General features: G+C 28.4%; 1 long non-coding RNA gene across 1 annotated transcript; it reads left to right on the forward strand.

Annotated features, from left to right (window-relative positions):
* The first annotated feature begins 8936 nt into the window (after positions 1-8936).
* On the forward strand, positions 8937-13326 carry LOC147815252 (uncharacterized). Its single transcript, XR_015430820.1, has 2 exons — positions 8937-9020; positions 12549-13326. It is a non-coding gene; the product is annotated as an uncharacterized LOC147815252 (long non-coding RNA).
* Positions 13327-20756: the final 7430 nt, after the last annotated feature.

A 20756-nucleotide genomic window follows, 5' to 3' on the forward strand; every position in this document is an offset into this window, starting at 1 on the left:
TCTTTCACCTGATGCTGTCGCCATATGAACTCTTATAAATAAGATTCCAAATGAAGTAACATTTCCAAAACGTACGCTTACCAAGATAAAGTTTCATGTCATGGGAGTTGGTACATTTTCGCTTTTTTTTTTTTTTTTTTGGTAAAATAATTCGCTCCTGAAAAAATAAAATTGCATCTTGTCCTGTTTTTGGCAAATTCCAAAGACGCATTTTCGTAGCACTAAAAAATGGCGTCAAAAGTCAGCAAACATAAAGGCAATTCAAAAGATAGCTGTGTGCGAACAACAGGATTGCTCTTTATTAGCGCATTAGAGCAACTTCTGCTGTGGCTATTCTGTTTCTAAGTTACATATTGAAATTCACATCGAGATCTTGCAATTATAAAACTTTATTGTGTAGTACGTCATCTTAAAGTAATGAAAGGATAATGTATGATATAATATCATTTGAGAATAAATTTTTCAAATGAAGAACATATCATTTTGGAATTCTCTGGATTTATAAAGCAGATAAGGGCTGCAATTTTTATAATAGAAAATTTCACTTGCAAATAATTTTTTTTTTTTATTATTTGATGATAATTTTCTATAGAATGGTTTTCTACGTCGGATTATGAATAAAAAAAGCATAAAGAAACATAAAAGTTTTTTATTTTAAAGTGAGGAATTTTTATAATCTCTTTTTTTTTGTTTCGTAAGCATTCTTTATTTTACGTTTTTCAGTTTTTAAATAATGATTCTTATTGAAAGTTATAATTTTTTGATAAAAATTGTTGTCAAAAAACTTTTTTTACAAAATTAAATTATATGAAATTATGAGGCTTATGTATGCTTTTTGCTTATTTTAATGTTTGAAGTAATATGATTCATACAACTATGGAATGCAAAGTTTAAATTGGCCTTTCATGCTATATCATTAAATTTAGTAAAACTATTTCTCAGGCATTAGGTTTTAACTCTAATAAGGAGATACATATTTTTTTCTGTTAATCTATTATATATAATTCTCTTACGTGGCTCCCAAATTTTGGCTGTAATTCTTTTCCGTCGGGGGCAACGTTTGCTTTGTTTTGAAAACACCAAAAGCATTCAGCCTTTTAATGATGTGTTTCTGATCTAATATATATAATTCTCTTGCGTGGCTCCCAAATTTTGGCTGAAGTACTTTGTACAACTAAATAAGATTCTTTTCACAACAGTTAAATATTTACTTTATTTTCTTCATTCATAGAGAAAACAGTCGGCAAAGAATTCTGTTAGGTTAAAAAACATTTCGCTAAAAAAATAACGAATTCTAAAAGAAACTAAAAGAAATAAAAATAAACAACTTAAAAAATAAAAATGCTGGTGCCAGCCATAGAATTTTTTGAAAGTTAACTTAGCAACATAAATCAAAATGACATAGAAGCGCAACTAGATCAAAATTATGATACCTGAGCGCTTGACGTAACAAATCCTTCAATTCTAAAAGTTTTGTATCGCCAAAAGCCCAAATTAACAATTGTGTTCTTAAAGAAATTCTATAAAAAGTTTTAAATAAACAACCTACTTCTACAACTGCTTCTTGAAGAACTTGGCTCATTGATTAAAAATATTGTTTTAATTTTACAGTACTAACTTTACTTCTACTTTCATTATTGCTATGACCCTCTTTCATTACATTTTACAACTTTATGCTAAATTTGAGGACTTTAAGTTGTTTTGTGGTTGAATACTGACAGAAATGTGTACATAAAAAAATAATATTTAGAGGTTAAAAGTTGCCTCAGAAAAATTTGAATTGTTGACATTGAACTTAACAATGGAAACAATCGTTTTTGTGAAAAATTGAATTGTATTGTTGACATCAAAACTAAAAATATTGTGTTTCAACTTAAAAATACTACCTTAATTTATACTTTAGAATTGCCTCGGAGAAATTTGAATTGTTAGCAATGACTTAAACAAAAAGTTTTATTTTAAATGTCAAATCCTATATTATAATTTTAACTTTTTCTATGACTATACTAATTTTCTTACTCTTTTCTTTGTTTTTTATACATTTTATATTTTTGTGATGAAATAAAAAACTTGTAGTTGTTTTGCTTCTGAACACTGATAAAAACACAAAATGATGGGCTTCGTCAACAATCAAAAATATATACATTTATTTTACAAATTCCATATTATTAAGATCTCTCTCTTCAGAGAATTAAAAATACAAAATTATCTTCATCAAAGCCGATGCTTTACATCCAGCGTTCAGTGACAGACTACTATTTCATACTGTTTTACAACACATGGCCTTAGCCCTCTGGTGGGAAAGACTTTAAAACAAAACTTACAACAGTTACTTTTCTCAACAACTGAAATTTAAAATAGTGTGATTAAGAAAAATATGTGAACTGTTTGCAATTTCAAATTAATATTGAAATGTACAGGTTAAGAATTTTCTACAGTGAAAAGTTTTCGGAACTTCAGTATTCAAAAAAGTATACAAAAACTAGACGCTAAGAACGTATCCAATGAGCGAGTAAAGCGAGCATTGGATTGCAAAGCAATCCAAAATGAACTGCGAAAGCAGTTCCGGGAGTTGGTGAGCGCCAGCGAGCAGGGGGCGAAGCCTCCTAGTTTAAAAATATTTTCCCGATGTGTTTTGGATGTTCCTTCTCTATAAAAAAGAGACACCTTTTTGTTTTCGTTTGCATAAGAAAGAATATCAAACATTTTTCTTTTTTAAATTTAATAAGACACAATAAAGAAGGAACGTTACAATCCTACACGCTACATTAAAGACGCCTTCAGAGTAACTGAATAACTGATCATATAGACATCGCAGGTATTCGTCTCATACAACAACGCCCCCTATAGTTCGTTGACATGGCAAATACTATTTTTGCTTGCATCTCATTGTGCATGGAGCTGATCGTAAGTTCTACATCATCAAACAGATCTCCCTAACTGTAATTTATGACAGTATATTAATGTTATTTTCTCAAAAATAATGATTGTAAAACGGTTAATAAGATTACACCACTTTTCTACATAACTTTAATTTAAAATTTATCTCAGAATTACATTATAATAATTATAATAAAGCAACAATTTTCTAACTCTTAATTTCTTGAAATAAAAGCGAAATAAAAGCAGTACAGGAAAATAGCTTAAATAAATTTTAATAATTTCAGAAAAACAGTACCTTTACGACATTTATTAATTTTATGCTGATGGCAACCAAAACAATATTGAAGTGAATAAGGAAAAACTGGATCCTACCGCGTTATTTTCCTGACAATAAAAATGTACGAAAAACAATGGAAAACTGCAACACCATCATTAGATATACTCACAATAAAATAAAAATCGCAACAAGCTTAAGCTGGTAAGTTCAGTTGTAATATTTCATCAAGCAGCATTATTAAAAATTATTACCTGTTCACACGCATGCTTTCACAATTTTGATTGGCTGTTTTGTACTTTTCTTATCGCAAGTCTTCTGTGAATGGCTATGTTATATCATTTCACTCATCACACCATGACAGCGCACGTGTTAATCTGTAATTGAAATCTAATTTTTTTTATGAATGAAATTTTATATATATATATATATATATATATATATATATATATATATATATATATATATATATATATATATATATATATATATATATATATATATATATATATATATATATATATATATATATATATATATATATATATATATATATATATATATATATATATATATATATATATATATATATATATATATATATATATATATATATATATATATATATATATATATATATATATATATATATATAAATGTATATAGATAGATAGATATGATGCCCGATCAGTTGGCACACGAAAAGAGGCAGGCCAACTTTGAGACGGATAGATAAACTAGAAAAAGTCCTTTTGGTCGTAAAAACTGAAATTGTAAAACGCTAACAGGAAAGAGGTTAGCCTGGGAGAAACTTCTTGAAAAGGCCAAAGCCCACCCTGGGCTATCGATCTATTGATGATGATGATGATTTAGCCAGAAAGTTCAAAATTTGATTGTAATTAAATTATACTTGGTGATAGAAAAAAAAACAATTGAAACTTGCAGTTCATAAAGCTCCAGTTGATATATGAGTGATCCAGCTAGTTGAAAGTGGTAAAAGTTTGATTGCAAGATTATACTCTCGAAACAAATGAGTAAGTAAAAATGTAGTAAAAACGGTTATAAGTTGTAGTTTTAAATACTGACAGCGTGTACGTGTAAATAAATGTATTTAGATTGTTTTGAGATGAAGGCACCAGCATATTATATTTAGCCAAACTAGTTATTAATTATAATTGCTCTTCATTGCATTAAACTTAATAATTTCCTCCATCCACAATCCATCAATAGTTAGAATGACAACATTCGCTGATTCAAGTCAATCAATATTAACTTTTGTAACTCACTAATCAATACTTTATATTATTTGCCTAATTATGTGTGTCATATATTTAGGTATAGAAGTGCATAACCTAAATCAGCATAGCGAATCTGAAATTCATATTTGGTTTTGAATAACGATGAAATTAGTCAAATAAGTATGGGTCAGAGTAACTTAAGTAGATAAAGAGTAGACTACACAATCTACACAAATCGGGCTTATTTATTGAACCTTAGAATTCGTACCAAATAATTACTGTAAAAGCAGAGTACTTAAAACTCGCTAAAGTCTCTTCAAGTTTATCGAAATTACTTCCTGAAAAATGATCCGTAGAAAAATTACGGTGAATTAAGATACTAATAAGATCCTTGTTTGAAAATACAAATATCGTTGCAAGTTTAGACTTTATGAAACATATCTGTTGTTCAATTAATCGTGAGGCACAAAACAATGTAACAATTCACGTTTATAGCTTGTAATCAAGCACACATAACCTGCTGAGAACGAAGTTGCACTAGCCCCTGCATCGTCTCATCATGTCATGTAAATAATTTAAAATTCGAATCACAAAAAAATTTCGAAACTTCTGAAATGCACTGCGACAAAACATACTGGAAGGAAGCTGTATCGTCAAATATTGACAATATTAATGAAATATTATCACGCATCATTTTGCCAAAAATAACACGATTTCGGTATGACATTACAGTTAAAAACAGCAAATTATAGCTCATGGTTTGTTGAATCATAATAACTGAGAGTTTTATTTCTAAAGGTGTTTGTTAGCTAGCTGCAATTCCATCGCTCTATGTAAGTCGCTTGAAAATTTATTTCTGTAAATAGATCGTTTCATAAAAGGCACTTAAAAGCTCTCTTGTTTTAAGATAAAATCAAATTTTACGAAATCATAAACAAAAGTACCTTGACTCAAAAGTGGTCGTTGATAAAAGAAATACATTATTTCACAGAATCTTAAAAACTAACTGGTTTAATTCACAAATATTTTTTTTTACATATTTTAAAATGCTGTACAAGGAATTTGATAAATATTTCAAAATACTACAGTACAATATACACTAAAGTGATATCATTTAATGAATTATCATCCTAAAAATCATTCAGGGCCATCGAAAGCCATTTGGTCGATATTTAACAGCAAGAAAAATAATAATTTTTCTTCATTAATTAACAGTTACAAGAAACATTTTCAATTTGCTTAAGATTTTAATAACGATTAAAAAACACTGAAGAACATTTTTTTGTCGCATGAGATTTTTCATCGGATCTTGAATATGTTCACATCACTGATTTTAAATCTGGAAACAATTTCTCTCTCCGAGCTATAGATTTTTAATGACATATTTAGTCTATTTTTTCTTAAAATGTAGTTTAAAAACGTTTTATATAACATGGCAATGCGCAAATGGTGCAACAAACTTATAGGGGAGTTAAGGCACATCATCCGGATTAAAACTGCATATAAATACAATACGTAATCAAATTGCAGAACACCAGTCCGTAAACGTCGTCATATGCCTCTAGGGGTGATTCCATATTATGAACTGTTTTTTATGGTGCTTCTGATTAGGTCAAAATGTGAAAGCACTCCGAGCCACGGACAATTAAATTTCCGAGTATGTGCTCTTACGCAGTTTTAATCCTGATTATGTACCCTAACTCCTCCAGAAGTTTAACCCAAAATTTATGCAATCCCTCCCCTGTTATATAAAACATTAACAAAAAGTTAACTAAAAATGTAATCAACACAATTTGTAGTTTTAGCAGCTAAGATCAAGTATTTCTATAAATGTAACAAAAAATTAATAAATATTTGCAAATAATAATTTTTCTTTTGTTATGAAAAATTTATCTACAATAATTAAGTTCAAATTTAATGCCGAAATTTTAAAAATAGTGAGTTGAGAAAAATAATAACTCGTTTAGATCGTTATCAAAGAAAATATACAAAAGGGGTTAAATTTATCTCCTTTAATTCCTTTAGAAAAATAATGTTATTCAAAAATAAATATTTTTGCTATTTTTTTTAAGTAGTCTGGTATTTATCACAGCAGTAATTTTAAATATTTTACAGGCTCAAACGCTGTATAAATATTCGATTTTATTTACTTAATGCATGCACCCGATAGAGAAAAAAAAGTAAAGAAAGCAGTATACGTTTTGTCAAGAATTACTAATGATATGCTTTATTTACCCGCTACTGGCAAAAAATAATAAATTAATGATATATGTTGGTGCTTAGCTTCGCAGCAATTTTCCTAATGCAGTTCCTCCAAAGTTATTTACGGGAATCTTAAAAAACCTATTAAATGAATGGTTTCCGTTAAAATAAAGTGATTACTGAATAACGTTTCGTTTAAACTTATTCAAGTATTTTTTTTCGAACTAATACTGAAGATTTTCTTTCAATCTTTTATCTTCAGTTAAAATAGCTTTGTATTCCTATTTAATTGAACAACAATGCAAAAAACGAGTGCGAAAATGTATCTTAATTTTTTAAAACTTATGTTTTGGTAAAAGTGGAATTATTTCTGAAAATCTTGAAAGAAATGTTTAATCAGTTAAAAAGTTAATTAACATGTAAGAACATTTTGGGAAAAAGAATTCTAAATGTTTTTTAGAACCACAACTGCTTTAAGTTGTAATTAACTAATAATGATTCTTTCTTCGCTTTTCGCATTGTTTCAGAAATTAGATTGTACTTTTTAATTATAATGAACTTATTTTAATGAAAGGAAATTTAGCAAAAATCATTTATAAAAGTAATAAATCCAAGTAGTAATAAGAGTTTTATTACAGAATATTGATTTGAACTGATTTCTTTCAGGAAAATAAATTTAAATATTACTTAATAATAATATAAAAAGAAAACGTTTAAAAACATTAATATTCAAGCGTAAAATATTAAACTTCCTATACCTACAATCGGAAACAAAATGTTAAGAAAATACGATTTTCAATTAGTTAAGTTCTTCTTTCTTATGAAGGTGTTTCAAGTAAATTAAACAACTGATAATGAGACTTATAGAAGATTATTAAAATCCCATGTTGGAACCAAATTTGAATATAAAAATTTAACTTTTAAATACTTATTTCTGAATTTAAGTTTGAGCTAATTGCATTCCTTTTTATGGGTATAATGTAAAAAAAATTCCGGATAATATTTCGGTACTTAAGGTGGATTTACGTAATTATTGCAAAAATTATGGTTAATCAGATTCTTTGTTCCTTAACATGGTCCGGTAAAAATGGATATAGCTGCTATAAAGTACGTTCATTATGGTTGTAGATCTCTTATATATGTAAACGATAAAGGGGTTAAAAATATGATTTTTCAAATATTTAAGTCCTTTTTTTTCCTAATGCACGTGTTACAAACAAATTAAACAACTGATACAGAGACTTGTAGAAGATTATTAAAAACCGTGTAACCGAATTCTAATATAATAAAATGCATTGCTTGCAAAATTATTACAAATTTATGCCTGTAACAATTAAATATTAAACATTGCAAAATTACATTGGAAAATTATGTTTGGAACTAATTTCTTTCTTTTATCTACGTAGAATTCAAAACAATAGTTTAGTCAATACATGAATTTCTTATTGAAAAGTAAACTACCCATTCCATTTAAGAAAATTGCTAGCATTTATTTGCATATTTTGGCAACTCTGTCTAACATTTTGGATCTCTGCTTTTTTTTTCTTGGTTTCTAGGAATTCTAAAGTCTACTTTTAGTACCGGCATTTAATAACGGACCCATATTGGATTTTTGGAAATCAGCTTTCACCTCCATAGTTTTAACCTAATCCATAACACTAAAAGAATGACTGGACTAAACATTTAAACCTAACTCGCCTCCATGGAGAACGTTGAAACTAAACCTCTCGTATGTTCATTTAATGGAGAAGAAACTAAAACATATCTCAGGTTAGCTGGACGTCAAGGAGATTCTGACCCATGATCTATATGTTACTGAAGATACTGTAAGTCAGTACTATCACCATTGCATACAGGGAGCAGTATACAGACCACTCGCTCAATACTGGGATTCGATCCTGGGTCCCATCAATAGGAAGCGAGAGCTCTATTCTCTAAGCTGTCTTGGTTCGACTGAGTCTAGCTGAAGTGCTCAGATTCCTTCCGCTGAATTTATATCAATATGTTTATAATAATAATGATTTATCAAACAAACCATAAAATAATCTCGTATTTATATCACGTATCATCTTTGGTCTAACATATATTTTGCTTCAGCATATTTCTGAGAAAAATTACGATTATTTGGTATATTTATGAAAAATAAGCAGTTTTCTCTTTGGTTTATAATAGATTAACGAAAAAAGTACGGAATGCTGCTTTTTATCTATGTTTATAATGTTTTTCCGACACAAAACAATATATATTAATTGTAATTCATATAAAACGTGGAAAAAATTTAATATACCTTGTATATCTATGCTTATTACGTAGTTTTTACACATTTTTTTGTTCTTTTTAGTTGAACCGTCAATATTGGGCTCAAGTTATGGCTTTTCCTTCTTATACAAGTTAAAGTATGGTTCTTATGAGTGTGTTCTTTTGTAAGTGTGCTGAAGTTTTGTCAAAATATTAGCTTTCTAATGCATATTGTAAATGTGTCAATTAGTTTGAGATCTTAGTACGTTTTTGAAGATTTTATTTCAAACAAATATGTTTCTTACAAGCTTTCAAGCATACTCTAAACTTTAACTCAAACTGTTAATATTCCTAATAATTTTGCAGAAAATTTGAGGTGTACATAAATTTTTCAAACATATCCTCTTCTAATTAATTAAATATACGTAAAGTAATTTGGCAAACTGCATCAACGTGTGATATAAGATAAATAGTAGTTCCTCCAGAATCGGAACGTGATTGCTTTCGTCACTAAATATTCATCATAATTATACTTAATTGCTCTATCCTGCCAAATTCTCTACTAACGTGTACGTCAAGGACGTAAGATGCGATATATTTCTCGCCATCAAACCGTTTTAATGAGCCAAACAACACTCGTAGAATAACCGAAACGAAATGCACCGAAGACACGCATAATTGCAAAAGTTCTTTAACGAATCCAATTTAATCTCACTTAGGAATGTGTTGCTTAACTTTGTCACTGTAAACATAGTAGCATTAAGTATAAAGTAATTATTTCCTGCCAAGCAGCTATTAAAGAGAAGAAAGAAATATGATTTACGCAAAGTTACCCCCTAGAGTTTTGAAAAAGGAGTTTATAAGAGTGTCTCTAATTTGAGTCTTTGTCTCGAGAGTGTAAATTATTTTATGGCTTGTTACTTAAGAAAAGTGTTTCTAAGAAGCTTAAATTAAGCAATCGTCGTTAGTTCACCCGTAAAGTAAGCAAAAATCTTAGGCTAATACTGTGGAATTTGATTTAGAAAAAACTGATTAAAGTTATAGTTTTAAAATTATTCCTACAAACAATTAACTGTTTTTACACAATAAAGTGCATGAGTATAGTTGATTTAATAACTTAGAACTGTTTTTTTAATAATTTGGAAATAACAGTTGCTTAAGTAAGGAAGTTGAAAAATTGCTTAATTGATACGAATTCACGTTACTAAAAAAATATCTTTTTAAGTTCAATACCTACTCTGTAAGAAATTGCATGGATTACCCTGGACATTACATTACCCTGGACATTACATTACCAGAAATTACATTACATTGCCCTGGACTGTTTGAAATTTCGTATCAAATTACTGTAAAAAGTAAAACGATACTCACGATTCCGGTATTTTTTATCATAAAATCTATTTTTACCATAACATGTTACGGAACAAAACATCCGATATACGTAATTTTTACAGTAATGGTAATTTTTGCAGTAATTTTATGGTATTTTTACTCCGATTTTGCAATACAAATTTACATTTTGAAGAATGAGTTTAATATTAATGATGTAAAAAACTCAAACTTTATCATCTAATTAAGACAAGAAATTATATGGATAATGTTTTTGTGTTGCTTATCATATTTGCTCAAATACTGGGAAAGAAAGTATTAGGAATGGGGAGCAATAAAAAACCACTAAATTTTGTTATATTTAGTCAAAATCTTTCTGAATAAAATCTCCGCCGACAAAATATTACCTGAATCGTGTTGCATAATTCGCGTAAAATTAAGATGTAAATTGTAAACACTGGAAAATAAGAAGTGTAGTGTATTAGTGAGGAAAAGTGTCAAATTACAAGGTTTTATTCTCGTTCCAGAATGTTTTTACTTAAAAATTCCGTCCTATCACGATATTGCATGTTCGATACATATGTATTGTTCACACAATGATTTGTGTACACGATGCTTGTTTTAAAATAGATCGTTTCTATAAGATATTTAATTTCATGCTTAAACGTTGCTTGAACCAGTTTTTAACATGTTTGCTCATCAAAATTGTTTGCTACACTGTAAAATATTTTGAAACAAATTGCGGTATAAAGTAGCCGCAGTTTGGATGGGTAAAATCCATTTTATCGTAAAATGCTATGCCTTAGATTTTGCCATAATATTTATTTAATTAGAGTGATTCAGTGATCTTACGGTAATTAAAATTATGGTTTATCAGATTTTTTAATCTATATGTACCGGTAAGAATGGATTTTACGGTAAAAAGTACGAGCATCCTGAGTGCTGATACTTTTTAACGTAATTTTAATTCCGAATGTTTTAGAATTTCTGAAATAATTTACAGCTTACAAGCATTAATTTATTCAAAAATAATGTAAAAATGTTGCTTAATTCCAAATACTTGACTTCAACATCAACTATTTTGAGTTATAAGCATGCTTAATTATCCCTATATACATCATTGTCATTAAGCATTTATCTTCTTCCAATTCTCTTATTCAAAACTTAGAAATTGATTAGCACTGTGCAAACATTTAAAGTTTCTTTGAGTGGCAGTAATTGATGACTCAGAATTTGTTTGTCATTACAGAGACTTTTATCTGATACAATCATACCTCATTTGTTGACTTTCACCATTTGTAGGATTTATCAAAACATTTCCCAAATGTTTCCCTCCAAATGTGTTGGAAACGTAACTTCCCAGATATTGCTCTTTCTCTCTCTTTCAACGAAAGCTTTGACCCCGTTTTCTTTTGATTTCAACATCATTTATCAAAAGAGTGCTTTGGCTTAGAAAGTGAGAAAAGGTCGAACCATTAATATTGAGGAATTGAAACAAATAAATAACCATCTTGCACAAGTTCTCTTAGTTTCTCTTTTATTATGCTCTCTTTCATTAGTTTCTCTTAGAAATGGAAGTTAATAGCAGCTGTGAATTTGATTGGTTATATATTACCCAACAAAGAAATTTCATTTTATTTTGTAACAAGAAAAATAGTCAATTCGATACTCTGTTTATGATTGTGTGTGATGTTTCTAAGTTGCATTTGCATCATCGTAAATGATTGAACCATTCGGACAGTCTTTTTTTACATGACTGACAGAACTTCAGTGAAGAATTGTGAACAATAATGTTCCATATTTATTTTCAAAATTATTTTTAGTGATGCAGCACAACAGTTTGAAAAATGTTCTTGAAGTTTCAAAGACTTATGCTGCATTTAAACAAATCCACTATGATAGTGTTTTTGTCACACTTCAAGTTGAATTGCGTCATCATAAATAATTGAACAAATTTATTTTTATCCAGGAAGAAGAACTTTGAGCAAAGTACGGTAGGAAATAATTTTCCTTAAAGACAAAATATGAAAATTTTTATTTCGTTTTAAAACTTGTGAAAATTACTTTTGGTGATGTATCACTAAAATGAGAAAACGCTTTAAATGCATAATTTTTCATCAGTGAGCATTTTATGAAATGCATATAATTTTTTTAAGGAAAATAGCTGATTGTCATGAAATTAATTTAATAAATTTATTCTTAAATTTGATTGTTTTTAATATAACACTAATATTAAATATTAATTTTTGGACGTCGTTTCAAAGTACCAAGAAAAATTGCATTACTTCTTCTAAATATTTTATGATCTATGCCTAATATATGCTATATGATCTATGCCTGATTTTCTAAATATTTTATAATTTATGCAAAATACTTTATTTTAGGATGAACAGTAGTCAGCGTTGGTGATTTACCAGGTATCTTCTTCCCTGAATATCGAGGAAAGCAACATTCGCTGAACAGTTGGCCACACCTTTAATTTAATCAGGTGGTCAGCCGGTTGAACATCTGTCCACCTAAATGCATTTCACCAGCCACGCTGCACTTATTTTATTAATATCTAGTGGGAAACTAAATCGACAACGCCAATGATTTTGGACAGTGTCGTTTTGCCATTTAAAAAAATATTCGTTATGAAAATGCGTCTCTCCATGGCATGAAAGTCAACGATCAGGGTATTTTGGACATTCAAGTAAATCACTCAGTTTGTAAATGACCTAATAATTACAGTGGTTTGCCCACACCTTAATACTAGAGCTGCCACTTATCTTCTGAGATTAGTTATTTCATATTATCGTCATTTCACGTTGTTTACATTTATGTGCCGAGACAGTGTAGTAACTGGATTATATGTAGATTCATAAACAAAATACAAAATTTAAATTATGCATATAAGTCAACATTTTGTTTTGATACGATGAATGAACTGATAAAATTCGTCAACATCCATCCTCATTAGGATCATGCTGCAGGTGCGTGATGTTTCCAGTAGTATCATGTTACTATACAGATTTGTATTTCTGAAAGTAATTGTATTGTAACTTAAAGTATACATCTAGTTTTATTTAATTACTGAATGCATTTCATGTCGGGAAAGTTATCCCCATTTCTTACTTCACCTGGTCTTTTATAAATAAAATAAATTGAAAAGCCATGTTTAAATATCTTTCCAATGAACTAAACAAAACTCTTGTATTCTCGATACTCGAAGCCTGGACCATAAAAAATGTGTAAAACAGTTATTTCTGGATGTAGGAATAATTATTATTAAGCTCAGTGATCTTTACCGAAGCACTTTGGGAGAGATATTTTGATGAAATATGGTTATTAGGTTAATATGGAAGTATGATTAATATGATTTTATAGTATGTAATAAAATTTTGTAAATATGATAAAATATGTTCATTTTATCACTTTTTATATGTTCATTTAATTAAAATATGTTCATTTTACCTTAGAACATGACATAAGATACCATAACTCGGTTAAATTTACATTTCAATTTTGCATTTTTTACTAAATGTGGGTAATAAAAATTATAATTTTGAAAACCCGAATTTCCGGTTAACCCTTAGAACATAAACGGAAAAAATAATAAATGAATGGTTTAAATATCTTACATTTAGGTTTTTATCATCAGTATTGTATTTTTCTTACCAGGAAATGTCATTATATTACTATACAGGATTATTTCTCTGTGCACCTCTTGCTGCGAGACTTGCAAGAAGAGAGTTAGATTCTTGAAGGTGTTAAGCCATGTTAAGCCATAACGTGGCTTAACACCTGGAATGTTAAGCCATAACGACCCCAATGCCGTGGTCAGCTGTGCTAGGTTACGTGGTAAAGAATTGCTTACCGCGAACTGCCCGATTGAATTGGTCTAAAAGATTTTCGAATGGATACAAGTTTGATGAGTTTGTTGGCCAGGATAATACGGAGACCACATCCTAGCGTTTTACGAACCACGCACGTACACTGCGAGCTATATTCCACGTAGCATCGTCAAGAAAAAGTTTTTTAAAAAGTGGAAGAAAACTAATGGTTTTAAAATATTTTTTTAAGAAACTGAAACATTTCTTATTTTGTAACACTTTTTTTACTTAATGATTTCATATCTAAATTAAAAATACTTTAAATTTTGTGCATTAAAATTGAAATGTACCCTTACTTCCCCCTTTTACTGTACGCTTATTTAATGCTTTCTGCAATTAAATTTTAACATTTCGGTATTAGTTACAGAGAAGAAAGTCAGTCATTTTTTTCATAAACTTTTTGAAGTAATCTTCAATTTTCATTCACATAACTTTATTCTTAAATTTCTTTTTTTCAATCTACCAACAAATTGTTTCTCAAATTCTTACAATTTGATTGTATAGTTATTAGTATTATATTACAAAAGTTTTTGCTTTCACGTCTGAAAACTTTTTAACTATAACCCTAGAAAGTGTATTTAGACACAAAATATAAAATAACTCGCATTCTATTGTTATTTAGTTTTTCAATTTTGTTGAGAAAACTGTTATATCACATTTATTTCGTTCAAAATGCTTAAATTAAAGAACATTTCACGTTATCGTAAAGGAATTTACTCATTTTTTTTCTTCGTTTCTCTGTTATATAATTTTATTCTTCCCTAACATGAATGGCAAATATAGTTAGCAAGTTGTTTCGATAAATGTCTGCTATAGAGTACAACTCTGTGCGTGATATAAATGTTCTTAAAAGCAAATAATTTGTACTTTATAAAATATTTTTATTATTCTACTTATATTTTCTCAGAAAACTTTACACGAAACACTTTTGAATTTTTCTTTAATCCTGAAAATGTATTGCATCCATTATTTTTTTAAATAAATTATATTACAAAAAATATAAACTAGTGTTAAAAATTAAGTACTTTATACAATAACCTTATAATATTATTATTGTTATTTTCTATCTTCTCGTTTTTGCTTTTGACCTTATAGTTTCTTAATAAATCTCTTTGTTACTTTATGTTGCTTTGATCTGGTCTGTTCTTGAAATTTCTTACCGTTTACTTAAAAGTTTTGCAAAATATGGAGTTAGTTAAAAGTATTTGCAGTCTCTTAATTACTCGTGATTCAAACTATTGCTTTTCAAAAAAATAATGTTCCATTGTATGTTTTGAAAAATATATTGCAAAACGTAATTGATAGTAATTTAGAATTCTCATTAAAATAAAAATGTTTTTTTTTTCTTCTCCGATAAAACCTATAAAGTTATTATAGTTTAAAATATATTATAAGGATTTTTTTCTTACAATGTAAATAAACATATGAATAATTAATTCAATGGTAATAATTTTTTTTCAAATTGAGAACAACTGTAAAGATTACATGGATTCTAAGTTGTAATAATGTAACAACAAGAATTTTTATTAACAATATTGGACATGTTACTCAGTCCTAAATTTTTTTAAAAGGTGAATTCAAATAAGATAATATATTTATACTTTCCTGTGCATAAGAAAAGGGTTATTTAATACAAGTAATACACACCAAAATACTACTTTTTGATTTAAATACTTTTACTGTGAAAAGCTAATGCAACTTTTAGTGAATGTTTTTAAATGAGCTATTTAATAATTGTTTAAAATAAAGATAAGAATTCTTTTTGCTGAGTATAAATATTTAGATGAACGTAATAAAATGTTCAGATTTTTTTTCATGCTGAAATATATAAGTTTGAAATAATGGAGGCAAACAAAACTGAAGTAAATTATTTTTCTCTAGAAAAGGACTTGTACGAAAAGGAAGAAATAATAATATTGTAAGTTTGCTCTTCTCTCTGAGTTGAGAGAAATTAAAAATATCCTGGTCACGGCACCATTTTATGGTGTAAGAATTCTTCCAAAGGGTCAATTTATGTTGAGATATGGAAATCTCAGGTTGTTGGGAGTAGTTGGAGATTTGTGAGAAATTGAAGAATTGATGTTGAAAACAGAAGGGTGATGAAAGTAATAGTTGAGCCGGATTAGAATTAATAAAAAAGCTTTTATTTTATTATTTGCAGAGCTCGAGTTACAAATATGCATATTATCCATAAGAATTTCAGTTGAATCAATTTTGCATACTAATATTAAAATAGGTCAGGCCATGGGAGACGAATCCCCCACAACCTGCCTAGTCAAAAGCCAAATTAAAAGTACATGTAAATTGTTCCCAGCGGACACAGAAGCATGGGTAGGAGATCCAAAATTGGCGATCTATTAAAATATTACATAGCCAAAACAAAGCCAACCAGCATATCCACATGGGTTTAAAAGAACACCTTGGCGATCACGAGTCGCCAACAAATTTATGTGAATTATTATAACCATGCAACCTAAACATTTAGCCGTTGGAAAATTAGAATAAAAAGTTATAAATAGATTTTTGTTTTCGATTAAAGGCGACAGTGAATATATAAGTCTGCATTAGTAATGAAATAAAAAAAGTATCCGTTACATTGATCTGGAAGAGAAGAAATAAATATTTTATGTTCGTTTAAAAAGATTAAGTTTTTGATTTATTTTAAATGTAATTCTTCTATTAATAAAATAAGCTTAAGTAATGAAAGATATTTTAAAAGATAGAAAATAAATATGTGTATGCCAATTGTGGCATCACAGACATAATTATAATATTTATTATGCGCTTAACGAGCGTTACTTAAGCATCTTTAATCAGATAAATGAGTCTCTTAAAACTGTTTTTAGAACTTTTGTTCGTAGACAACAGAAATTAGAATCGAAGGAAAATGTGAAGTCAAATAATATAAATTTTATCGGGTTAGATGTAAAAGTGAATTTCCAATGTAGTATGATGCATTTACAATAATTGAACTTAACCTATATTTTAAAAAAATATTCACTTATAATATTTCCACCCAAAAAACGGTTCATAAATGCATCTTTTGCTAACAAATTATCAATTTAAGCAAGCCCAAGCCAGTATTTTGTTTGCTTACATATAAACGTAGCTATTAAAACGAAGTTAACTTAAAAAGTAATAATATATATCCAGACATAAAAATAGTATATTATAACTGTAAATTTTATTATAAACTTAACGAGCAGGATTTAAGCATACTTAATCAGATAAATGCATTTTATATTAATTCCTTTGAAAACAAAAACACTTTTGCTAACAGAAAGTAAGTTCGAAAGAAAATGCACATTAAAATAAAACAAATTACATTGGGTTAGATGTTAAAGAAAATTTCCAATTTAGTATGATGTATTTACTATGATTCAGCTTTACCTATATTTTAAAAATAAATACACATATAATATTTCCCGCTCCAAAAACATTTCATAAAGATATCTTTTGCATACATAAACGTGTTTGCAGTTATAAATTTACTGGAAGATTTATTCAGAAAACACAAAAGTTTTGTATAAACTGTTAAATGATTATGAAAAGAAACCATTTTCAATGAAAAGGTAAAGAATGTGAAAACTGTGAATAGAATCGCAGATAAAAGAAAGTACGAAAAAACGAGCCGTAGTTTCAAATCCCCTCGGTCCCATATTTTTAAAAAATTCTAAGTAATACTTTCTCTTCCCATTTTTTTTCGAAGTAAAGAAGTTGGAAGTTGCAAAATATGGTCTGAACTAAACGCCTTCGGCTGAAATATTTCTTAACCAGATGGCGGCGTTATAAAGGAACAGAATAACGAAATCGAACTTAAAATATGATCCGAAAAATCGGAAAATGAGAAGACAAAAGGAATGAAAAGTCCTTTCGCTTGAATCACGGTATACCGTGAGTCTAATTTCCTGTGATCCTCTACCACCGTCCAATATAGTTTGGAAGAAAAGAATTGATTTTGCCATAAGGAATCTTTTAGAATAGCGATTTCACATTGCCAGCTATCGTTTTCAAAAAAAAAGAAGAAAAATATATTAAAAAATCGAAATTGAAAATAAATAGAACGAATGCTGAAAAGCAAACGATTTTTTTTTTCTTTACCTTTCTTCCATACACGGAAAAGGAAGGATTTGATTCTAAAAATCAAAGGTTTTAGTTTTTATCTTTTGGCGTGTGGTGTAGTTCACAGCTCATGCTTTCTATTCCGGAGAGGGCATGTTTTCTTTGATTTCTAGTGGGTTGCAAACGATCGAATGTAATCCAATATTTTTGAGTGATTCTCTTTGTCATCGCTATTCTATTTCTTAGATTTTTTTGGTTATCGTGATGCGTCAAAAATGTTGAAAGTTTTTAATCTGTTTTGCTATAAATAAACAGAGATTTTACGCTCTTTAAGTCTGTTTTCATATCTGATTGAACACTACTGTAGAGTTTTATAAATGGAATATTTATTTGATACAAAATTTGGCCTGACGATAATTTTTTTTTTTTTTATCTTGCAAATAAATTTAATCTTTATATTTATAGAAGTATATGATAACCAATATATTACAACGTATAATTGGCAAAATAAAAATATCAGAATTAGACCACAAATCACATTTAGATATTACAAAATTAGTTATTAATGTAGATCTTTAAAAGGCACTGTAGGCAGAGGGAACTATATTTTGTTTTGATTTTGATTGCTACTTTGTCCTTTTACAACTAAAACTATGATTTTTTTCATTATCATACTTTTCAAAGTGTTTTATTTGAATTTTCTATTTTTGTGTAAATATCCAATAATTATTATAACTGCTTTTAAAATATTTTAATGTGATTTTCTGAAAAAACACATTAGTTATATTATATTTGAATTTATGAAGAAAACAATTAAAAATCAACATGGCATAAGCAACACAGCAATCTACAAACATATAAACATAAAACAATAACTTCATCATATAAATCAATATATCATGAAGTTAGAATTCATTTTTAATGTTAGTTTTAATGCTAGTTTCTTCATTTGAAACTATAATTGATGTTCTTTTATTATGATCTTATATAGTCACCTTTCCAGTTAAATGCTTTTTGAAAGACTTATTTGCTTATTATAGAATTATTATTGAAAGGATATCCGCAATGTTTTTTGAAGATTTTTTTTAGTCTGAGTTTCTTTTATTGGACTAGTAAAAAAACTAGCATTTGCTAACAAAAAATTAACATGACTAATTTAACTAATTAATAATGCAACTAATTTCAGAATACTTGTTGGTTTTCCTTGATTCTATAAAGTAACTAATGAACATTTAAAGTAAATTAGCATTAAAAATTCGATTTCACTCAAATTTTGAATTTTGTCGGATAAAATTACGCTTTTTTAAATTAGCATGTAAAAAAAAATATATATCTTACAATTTAAATTTATTTCCACTTTTATTTAATAAAATAATAAAAAAGACAAAATATATTTACTAAAAGTAATTTTTTTTGCGATATAATTCTGTGCTAATTTTTTTTTAACTCCCTTAAAAAGTTTTCGAGGTATGGTGAAATACACAAAAATTAAATTAGCATTAAGGGATCCAAACTTTGAACAGCTCTAATGACCAAACTATTGAGACTATATTTCCCAGATTGAAGTTATCCGAAGGGTCAACAATCCGAATGAAACTTTTTGGTTTCTCGCCCAGTGAAAAGGAATGACTGACCAAAATTTGAGACTATGTCTTTATAAAAAAGTTTTAATTAGCATCATTGTTAATTTGCACTCTAATCTTCCTTAAATTACAAAATATCGAAAAGAATCTTTTTAGTTTCTATTTTTGTCTCACTAGCTGAAAACACGTTCCCCGTAAATAATAGTTTAATTGTTATGAAACAAAACTACAAAACTCAAAAGAATATACCTACACAATTAATAAATTTTACATGTTCAAATATTTGGTTTTTGTTGCCCTTACGGAATGCCCCTTTTGCACTAAACAAAAATTTTATGATAGTAGATTTAAAAAAATATCTGGAAGCTCATCATAAAGATGAACTATTTTCAGTATCTTTGGCGTGATGTAATAACTCGAAACCAACACATGATATTCAGAATTACTACAATCAATAAATTTTGTGATGACTTTCCAATCCGTGGGAGCAAAATGAAACTGTTACAAAAGTATTATCCTTTAAAAAACTTCATTCTCTTCAAAAATATATAAATAACAAATACGTCTTTTAAAATATATAAAAAACAAATATATTTTTTGAAATATATAAAAAGCAAATTCGTATATATACAGGGTGGTCCTAAAATATATGTCAAAAATGTAAAGGTAGGTAGAGGGGACATAAATAAGCATATTTCGGATAGGAATGTGTGTGCGGTAATGGCACATTAAAGCACTAGCTTGTAAAGCAGTATGAATCAGAGGAAACTGAAAAGACAAGTAAAGACAAAAGAAAATAAAAAATTAAAAAATTATCAACAGTTTACAAGAGGTGCTCGAAAGAGCAGTCACCAACATCGATACAAGATTCACAGCGACGGCGCATGGATCGGCGTACATTAGAAAAGACGTTAGGCATGTCGAGCACATGTAAAGCAGCAACAGACAAGCGGGCAACAAGATCTTCTTGATGGGACTCTCGTACACCGACTTTTAATATGACCCCAAAGGAAAAAATCCAAGCAGGTTAAATCAGGAGAACGCGGTGGCCAGGGAACTGGACCACCCGTCCTAT

This window comes from Parasteatoda tepidariorum, chromosome 2 (assembly GCF_982258835.1).
Source record: "Parasteatoda tepidariorum strain Cologne lab strain chromosome 2, Ptep-v5.0, whole genome shotgun sequence".
Taxonomy (NCBI): Eukaryota; Metazoa; Arthropoda; class Arachnida; order Araneae; family Theridiidae; genus Parasteatoda; species Parasteatoda tepidariorum.